Source organism: Oncorhynchus keta, chromosome 22, assembly GCF_023373465.1.
Source record: "Oncorhynchus keta strain PuntledgeMale-10-30-2019 chromosome 22, Oket_V2, whole genome shotgun sequence".
Lineage (NCBI taxonomy): Eukaryota > Metazoa > Chordata > Actinopteri > Salmoniformes > Salmonidae > Oncorhynchus > Oncorhynchus keta.
The window spans coordinates 29,087,928-29,097,037 of record NC_068442.1 but is presented as its reverse complement, the minus strand read 5'-3'; positions in this window follow the sequence as shown (position 1 = coordinate 29,097,037).

The window sequence follows — 9,110 nt, the reverse complement described above, 5'->3', positions numbered from 1 at the left end:
CAGAAACCTCCCATTTCCCTGTTGTTTGTTTCCTTGCCCCCAGAAACCTCCCATTTCCCTGTTTTCTGTTTCCTTGCTCCCAGAATCCTCCCATTTCCCTGTTGTTTGTTTCCTTGCCCCCAGAAACCTCCCATTTCCATGTTGTCTGTTTCCTTACCCCCAGAAACCTCCCATTTCCCTGTTGTTTGTTTCCTTACCCCCAGAAACCTCCCATTTCCATGTTGTCTGTTTCCTTGCCCCCAGAAACCTCCCATTTCCCTGTTGTCTGTTTCCTTACCCTCAGAAACCTCCCATTTCCCTGTTGTCTGTTTCCTTGCCCCCAGAAACCTCTGAAACTGAAACTGAAATTCCAAATACTGTACCACTTGGCAGTTATGTACATATTGTTGTTCTATTCCTTTTGCTTATTTTCTGAATAACTGTAAGATGTAAATATTGTGTCGTTCCTGGAAGCTGTTGCCGTAGTGATAAACAAAAGATACCTTTGTTGTCTGTTTCCTTACCCTCAGAAACCTCCCATTTCCCTGTTGTCTGTTTCCTTGCCCCCAGAAACCTCCCATTTCCCTGTTGTCTGTTTCCTTGCCCCCAGAAACCTCCCATTTCCCTGTTGTCTGTTTCCTTACCCTCAGAAACCTCCCATTTCCCTGTTGTCTGTTTCCTTGCCCCCAGAAACCTCCTATTTCCCTGTTGTCTGTTTCCTTACCCTCAGAAACCTCCCATTTCCCTGTTGTCTGTTTCCTTGCTCCCAGAAACCTCCCATTTCCCTGTTGTCTGTTTCCTTACCCTCAGAAACCTCCCATTTCCCTGTTGTCTGTTTCCTTGCCCCCAGAAACCTCCCATTTCCATGTTGTCTGTTTCTCTGATCCTCCAGGTCTGGGTTATATAGTATGTTCACAATCCCAGGTGTTGTGTCTGAGCGCTATGTGTCATGTGTGTTGTGTGTGTGGGGGAGGGCGAGAGGGTGTGTGCGTGCATGCATGTGTGTGCGATACAACCACACAGACCATACACATCCTCACTGAGACAGAGAAATTGTAACCAGGGCAAATGTCACTGTCCAGATGAGAGCTGTCTGTGCTTTGTGAGTGTCATGACAGAGGGAGGTAAAGGTTCAAACACATGCTACTTCCTAATGTGACTCGAGGTTTCACTTCTTCCCTTTCTTCTCCTTTCAGCTGATGTGTCACACAAAAAACGAAGGAATCGAGACAGCTGAGCCTTTTGAGGGGACAGCTACTGAGAGAGAAATAGTTGGGAAGAATCAATCCATGTCAGGTCAGAATATGGGAATTTCTCTCTCTCATCTCTTCAACTCTGCCCCACATATCTCTCTCTCTGTTTCTCTGCTGACCTGTCCCCCTCATCTGTCCATCTGTCCAGTGGTGAGTAGTGATCCACACTGGAAAGCTAGTAGAGCTGTAGCTCTCAGTTGTGCTTTTAAATAGCTGTGATGTTTAAATTTGCCCCAAAAGTGATTTCATGGTTTGTTTCAGGTCAGCCCTGATTGCTTTATCTGTGTTGGGTTGACTTGGTTCAGTGATCGTGCTGGAATATTAAGACCTAATGACCCCTAAAGTTTAACGTTCTACCTTCATCAGATAACATGAGCTGATTCCCAATGACGAGAGCTACAGAAATAAGACAAGCACACTGACACCGTCCTAGACCAGTGGCCCATCAGAGCACAGAAACCTCAGGTTAGAGGGACAGGAGGACAGTTGGATGGGGACAGAGAGAGAGTAACACCAAGAGTTTGGTTTCTAATGTCCCTCAGATTGCTTTGGCCAGTCAGTGCATGTGTGTGCATGCACAAAACAAAGCATTTGGCATGTAATGTATGCATGTGTGCGTTTTCATGTGTACTCTATGTGTACACTTGTGCATGCATCCATAGAGTCTAACTAATGCTTGCCTGTGTATCCTGGCCCGCAGAGCCTGTTCAGGTGACAGTGGAGATGCTCGTCAGAGTGAGTGACATGGAGGTAATAGTGATGGAGGAGAGTGAGGAGACAGTGACTCACTATGGGCCTGTTATTACAGGAGAGGATTGGCCTGTCTCCCCTCACTGGGATGCCAGCTATTGATCCTCAACGTCAACACTTCACTTCTCCTCTGTTTACTGAGGATGTCCAAGAACCATCTCGCCTCTGCACACTCACACACACACACACACACACACACACACACACACACACACACACACACACACACACACACACACACACACACACACACACACACACACACACACACACACACACACACACACACACACACACACGCTCACACAAGCACGCACGCACGCACACACACATGCGCACACACACACAGAGGCAAATACATGTGCTAACGCAAACACAATCATCATCACTCCACATGTGGTATCCTTAAATGCCTATAGTTTTTCTTGGATCTCTGGAGTAAAGTGAGAATATCCTGTTTTGTCACTACTGAGCACGGTGCAGTTATTCTTATTTTGCTCCAGAGATCCGAGAAAAACTATAGGTTTTTAAGGATACCACATGTGGAGTAAACTGCAGAGTAAACCACACAGCACAGAGCACAGCAGTGCACATTCACCCAGAAAAAATGCATCCAAACACACCCTCACTCACACACGCAGTGGATTTGTTAATTATCCCCAGACACTGTGGTTGTGTTTTCCCTCTCAGACGTGTGCTTTGAGGGTGTTTGTGTGGTTAATAATTAACATCTACAGTAACTTCAAAGGAGTGCCAACAATCTGCCTCTTTTCCACTGATAAATCATGCTCCACTACAGAGTAAAGAATTCCTCTCCTACAAAGTACCCCTTCCACACATAATACTCACAGTATGCTATTATTGTCACGCCCTGATCTGTTTCACCTGTCCTTCTGATCGTCTCCACCCCCTCCAGGTGTCACTTATTTTCCCTGGTGTATTTATCCCTGTGTTTCCTGTCTCTCTGTGCCAGTTTGTCTTGTATGTTCAAGTCAACCAGCATATTTTTCCCAAGCGCCTACTTTTCTATGATCTTTTACTAGTCCTCCCGGTTTTGACCTTTGCCTGTTTTTCTGGACTCCATTCCCACCTGCCTGACCATTCTGCCTGCGTTGACCTCAAGCCTGCTAGCCATTCTGTACCTCTGGAACTCTGAACTGGTTTTGACCTTTTGCCTGTCCACGACCATTCTCTTGCCTACTCCTTTTGGATTGTTAATAAAACATCTTGGGCTCTAACCATCTTCCTCCTGTGTCTGCATCTGGGTCTCGCCTTGTGCCCTTATAATTATAGAGGCTACTCTACCATTTGACGTGCTTCTGCTAGAATATGTGTTTTTATTTTCATTGTGGATTTAGTCATTTCAATTATAACAATATATAATATAATATATGGCACTGTTATCCCAGGTAACAAAAAAAGTTCCCACAACTTTAGAGAACAATCCCTTAAGAGTCTCTTTAGGTCATTAACTAACGTTTTCATAGGAACGTTTCCAAGAGACCATTCCCTTAATGTCAATTAGAATTACCCAGAATGTGGTTACCAAGTTCTCAGAATTTAATTTATTAACGTTCTAGACACGTTTCATGGGAATGTTACAAGAACATTCATGTGTCCAATTTTCTGTGGGTAATGTGAATATTCCATCAACCTCCCACGAAACATACACAGAACACGGTTACCACGTTCTCAGAACATACAGTAAGATATTAATGTCCTTAACATGTTTCATGGGAATGTGCCAAACACATTAGTGTCCAGTTTTCTGTGGGTTAGGAGAATATTCCATCAACGTCCCACCAAACACACACAGAACATGGTTGCCATGTTCTCAGAATATAAGACATTAATGTTTTATTTGACATAAATGATTGCATTGTACATTTTCATAATAGTTATTACTCAACAAGTCCTCACCTGGGATTTGAACACACAACCTATTGGTTCTTAGTACTCCGATCTTCCTGCTACTCCACCATGTCCGTGTCAGGTATCAGTTAATCTGACTATTCTCTCATCATTGATTTTATTTCCTTATTTCAGCAATTGAAGAGCGTTCTTTATAGTTGTCTAATGTTGGTGGGGCATACAGTATTAACCTGTTTTAATGTGAGAGTAGGGCAACTCCCTTAGTCTCAAACCCAGTCCACCAGTACCAATGATAAACGCCCTAACCACTGTCCCAATAAGGGATATCTCTAAGGCATGTGCTTATTGGGTGAGTATAGTTAGGCCCTGTCCAGAAGAAACCCTAAACCCTCCTCTCTAGGCACTTGTGTAGACCTGAAACAACTTGATAGTAGTAAGGTTATCAAATAAAAAATAAATGTGCCACATGCTTTGTAAACCACAGGTGTAAACTAAACAGTGAAATGTTTACTTACGGGCCCTTCCCAACAATGCAGAGAGAAAGAAAATAGAGAAATAATAGAAAACTAAAATACGCAATAATAAAAGGAGTATTAAATACACAATGAGTAACGAGAACTTGGCTAAATAGACAGGGAACCAGTACCGATTTGTGCAGAGGTATGAGGTAATTGAGGTAGATACACTATATACACAAAAGTATGTGGGCACCCCTTCAAATTAGTCGATTAGGCTATTTCAGACACACCAGTTACTGACAAGTGTATAAAATCGAGCACACCGCCATGCAATCTCCATAGACAAACATTGGCAGTAGAATGGCCTTACTGAAGAGCTCAGTGACTTACAGTGTGGCACCGTTATAGGATGCCACCTTTCCAACAAGTCAGTTTGTCAGATTTCTGCCCTGCTAGAGCTGCACCGATCAACTGTAAGTGTTGTTATTGTGAAGTGGAAAGCTCAGCAGTGAAGTGGTAGGCCACACAACCTCACAGATCTGGATCACTGAGTGCTGAAACTCGTAGCACGTAAAAATCACCTGTCCTCGGTTGCAACACTCACTACCGAGTTCCAAACTTCCTCTTGAAGCAACACAAGCACAAGAACTGTTCGTATGGAGCTTAATGAAATGGGTTTCCATGGTGCAGCAGCCGCACACAAGGCTAGGATCACCATGTGTAGTGCCAAGCCTCGGTTGCAGTGATGTAAAGCTCGCTGCCAAGTGGAAACGCATTCTCTGGAGTGATGAATCATGCTTCACCATCTGGCAGTCCAACGGACAGACAAATCTGTGTTTGGCGGATGCCAGGAGAACGCTACCTCCCCGAATGCATATTAAAGTTTAGTGGAGGAGGAATAATGGTCTGGAGATGTCTTTCATGGTTCGGGCTAAGCCCCTTAGTTCCAGTGAAGGGAATTGTTTAATTTTTTGGGGGGAAGGCCCTTTTTATGGCTCCCGAGTGGCGTAGTGGTTTAAGGCACTGCATCTCAGTGCTCGAGGCGTCACTACAGACCGTAGTTTGATCTTGAGCTGTATCACAACCATCTGTGATTGGGAGTCTCATAGGGCGGCGCACAATTGGCACAGCGTCGTCTGGGTTAGGGGAGGGTTTGGCCGGGGTAGGTCGTCATTGTAAATAAGAATTTGTGCTTAACTGACTTGCCTAGCTAAATAAAGATTAAATAAAAATGTCATGTTTCAGCATGACAATGCCCTTTGCATAAAGCGAGTTCCATACAGAAATGGTTTGTCAAGATAGATGTGGAAGAACTTCACTGGCCTACACAAAGCCCTGACCTCAACCCCATCGAACACCTTTGGGATGAATTGGAACGCCGACTGCAAGCCAGCCCTAATCGCCCAACATAAGTGCCCAATCTCACTAATGCTCTTGTGGCTGAATGGAAGCAAGTCACTGCAACAATATTCCAACATCAAGTGGAATGCCTTCCCAGCTGATATAGCAGCAAAGGGGGGACCAACTCCATATTAATACCCGTGATTTTGGAATGAGATGTTCAACAAGCAGGTGCCCAAGGGCATCGTTAAGGGGGAAAAACATGAATGATTTATAGGGCCCTAGCCTGGTAAGGGCCTCTAAATGTTTAGAAAATTATTTGTTAATAATTAAAAAAATGTCAGACAAAAAATCTGTGATGAAAATTAAAACGTATAACCATAATCAGATCAGGCATCTCTACCCAACCATCAAGTTCGGGGAAAATAAAATACCACTGATCTGACAGTTGCTCCTATGTCCCCTTCAAAAAAACGAAATCGGGTTTCCAGAAAAGGAAAGAATGGAAACAGAGACAGATACAGCAAAATTCTGGAAAACAATTACTCAATACGTTTTTTTCCCAGAAAAAAAACGAGGAGGATTTGAGTGGTAAGTCAGTGTAGACGGCCTGCCAAACTGAGTAACCTAGCTAGCCAATATAGCTAGCTTGATAGCTTGCTAGCTACAGGTCTACCGTGGACTCACTCGGCTCGGTCAGAGCAGCAATTATTAACATGATGATGATGAGCTACCACTACCAGCTATGGCTAGCTAATTAGCTATTATTTAGATATTATTATAACTGTATTCCCCAATATTTGCGTGATATTTATTAGCTAGCTAGACTTAAATAAAAACCTGACATGTAGCCTACCTATCCATACTGTAGATGCTACTATTACTACTACTACTGCTGTAGACAAAGATCCCAACGTGTGTCTACTACAAGAAGTTTAAACAGCGGACTTTGGTGGTGAGGAAGTTGTTTTGTAGCAGCAGCAGAATAACTAGACCATTTTTAAATTGTAAAGTTAGGCACACGATGACTTAGACACACTTAAATATGTATTATGTTTGATATGTATACTATTAAAACTTTTTTTTTCAGTTGTAGATTTTTAGTATGGTAACCTTTGTAGGAGCGAACATTAAATCTAAAATTCCCTTTGTTTACTCACCTCCCAGTGCCCAGAGAGCCCCAGATAGGCAGGATCTCAGCAAAAAGCTGTCAGACAGACGGAGGAGGAAGAGGAGTTAGAGTAGCATCAGTGCCAGTGAAGGAGTGACAGAAGAGATTGAACAAGCAAGTAATAAGGGAGAGGAAGAGTATGGACAGATTCAAAGTGAGGAAGATGAGGTTTTAGATGATCCAGCATTGTGGCCAGAGAAAGTACAAGACCATGAAAGATAAGCTATTGTTCACAGACCCGCCAACAGGTATGGTGATGAGACAGAAATGCATAAAATCATGCCCCAAGACTCAGAAGGCAAGCCATTCCCCAACTATTTACAGTACAGTAAGTCAGCAAACAGAAGAGAAAAGGTGCAGAGAGACTGGTTTATTTATAGTAAGAGTGTGAAGGCATTATATTACATTCCATGTGTTATTTTTTCTCATGAGCAAAGTAAACCATCACCCAGTTATCTGAATAGTAAGGATGGCTAGAAGATATCACCAGTGAAATGGCGGAGAATGTATGACAAACTACCAGAGCAAGAGGATGGTGTGTCTCTCAAGAACTGTGAGTGGAAATAGACAAATCTGCAGCATAGCGTAACAACAACTACAGGTATAGACAGACAAACAAATCCAGTCAGAAATGTATAAAAACAGAGCACTTCTAGAAAAATTTTTGGTTGTGACACTGTACTTAGCATCTAGGAATCTGCCATTCCGGGGGAAATCATTCAATCTTGATGATGTGCATAATTGACATTGCCTAGGCTTACTTGAACTGTTGTCAAATTATGACCAGCTATTACGTGAGCACTTACAGAAAATCAGGGACAAAAAGAAAGGAGCACGAAAGACTCATTACCTCAGATCTGAGAGACAAAACGAGTTCATAGCAATATGTGGTCTAAGGGTTTTCAAAACAATACTTTATGAAAGAGAAGATGTAATCTATTACTTGGTTGTATGTGATCCAACTCCAGACATTTCCCATACTGAGCAAAATGTATAATTGGTGAGATATGTACACAAAGATAAAGTTCAGGGAACAGGTGAACGGGAAATAATTGAACGTTTTCTTGAAGTTAAAGACTTTGCTAGAAAGACAGGCAGTGAAATTTCTGAAATGATTTTGAGTGCATTGGAAGGGCCTGGTATTGACATAGCAGATTGCCGTGGTCAAGGCTATGATAATGGTGAAAATATGTCAAGGAAAGTGAAGGAAGTTCAAGCACACATACTGCAAAATAATCCACTGGACACATACTCACCTTGTACCTCCCACACTCTTAATCTTGTGGGTGTACGTGCAGCTCAGTCATGCCCAGAAGTATCCACCTTTTTTTGGCTGTGTGAATCGTCTTTACAATCTGTTCAGTGCCAGCCCAGAGCGATGGGCCATTCTCAAGACAAAGACTGGCTGCTGTCTTAACCGCCTTTCAGACACGCGATGGAGTGCGCGTGTTGCTGTGGTCCGACCAGTGGCAACTCATGTCCCGTCTATCATCAAGGCCCTAGACATGCTTCTTGCCTCCTTTAGCCTGACAAACGCAGCCAAATCTGAGGCAAAATGTCTGAAAAGCTGCTTCATGTCTTTCAAGGCAATCTTCCTGCTCACTTTCTGGGTTTAGAGAAAAGAATTCTAATTCTTCAGTCAGGAAATATTTCTCTGGACACTGAATCAGCTCACATTAAGGCACTACAGCAAGAAATACAGGCTCTGTGTAATCAATGGGACGCTCTTTTGGCAGAAGCCTCCAAGGTGGCAAATTAAATGGGTGTAACTACTCAGTTTCACAGTGAACAGAGGAACCGTCAGACAGAAAGAAAATGTTTCCCTGATTGAGACTGAAGATGACATAGCAAATGAACAGAAGTCAGACACTGGATTTCGCAACACAGTGCTTTATGTGGCTCTGGATAGTATAATCAGTCATTTGGACATGCGGTTCCACACGGTTGCAGCTATATGTGAGGAGTTTTCACCAATACTTACATTTAGGAAAATTACTGAAAAGCAAATTTGTGTATCTTGCCACAAATTGAGAAACAAGTACTGCAAAGATCTGACAGATCTCCCTAAATTGTATCAGCATATCGATTGCGCAACCAGGGGTGGTAAAACCTTGGATCATTGTTACTCTAACTTCCGCGACGCATATAAGGCCCTGCCCCGCCCCCCTTTCGGAAAAGCTGACCACGACTCCATTTTGTTGATCCCTGCCTACAGACAGAAACTTAAACAAGAGGCTCCCACGCTGAGGTCTGTCCAACGCTGGTCCGACCAAGCTGACTCCACAC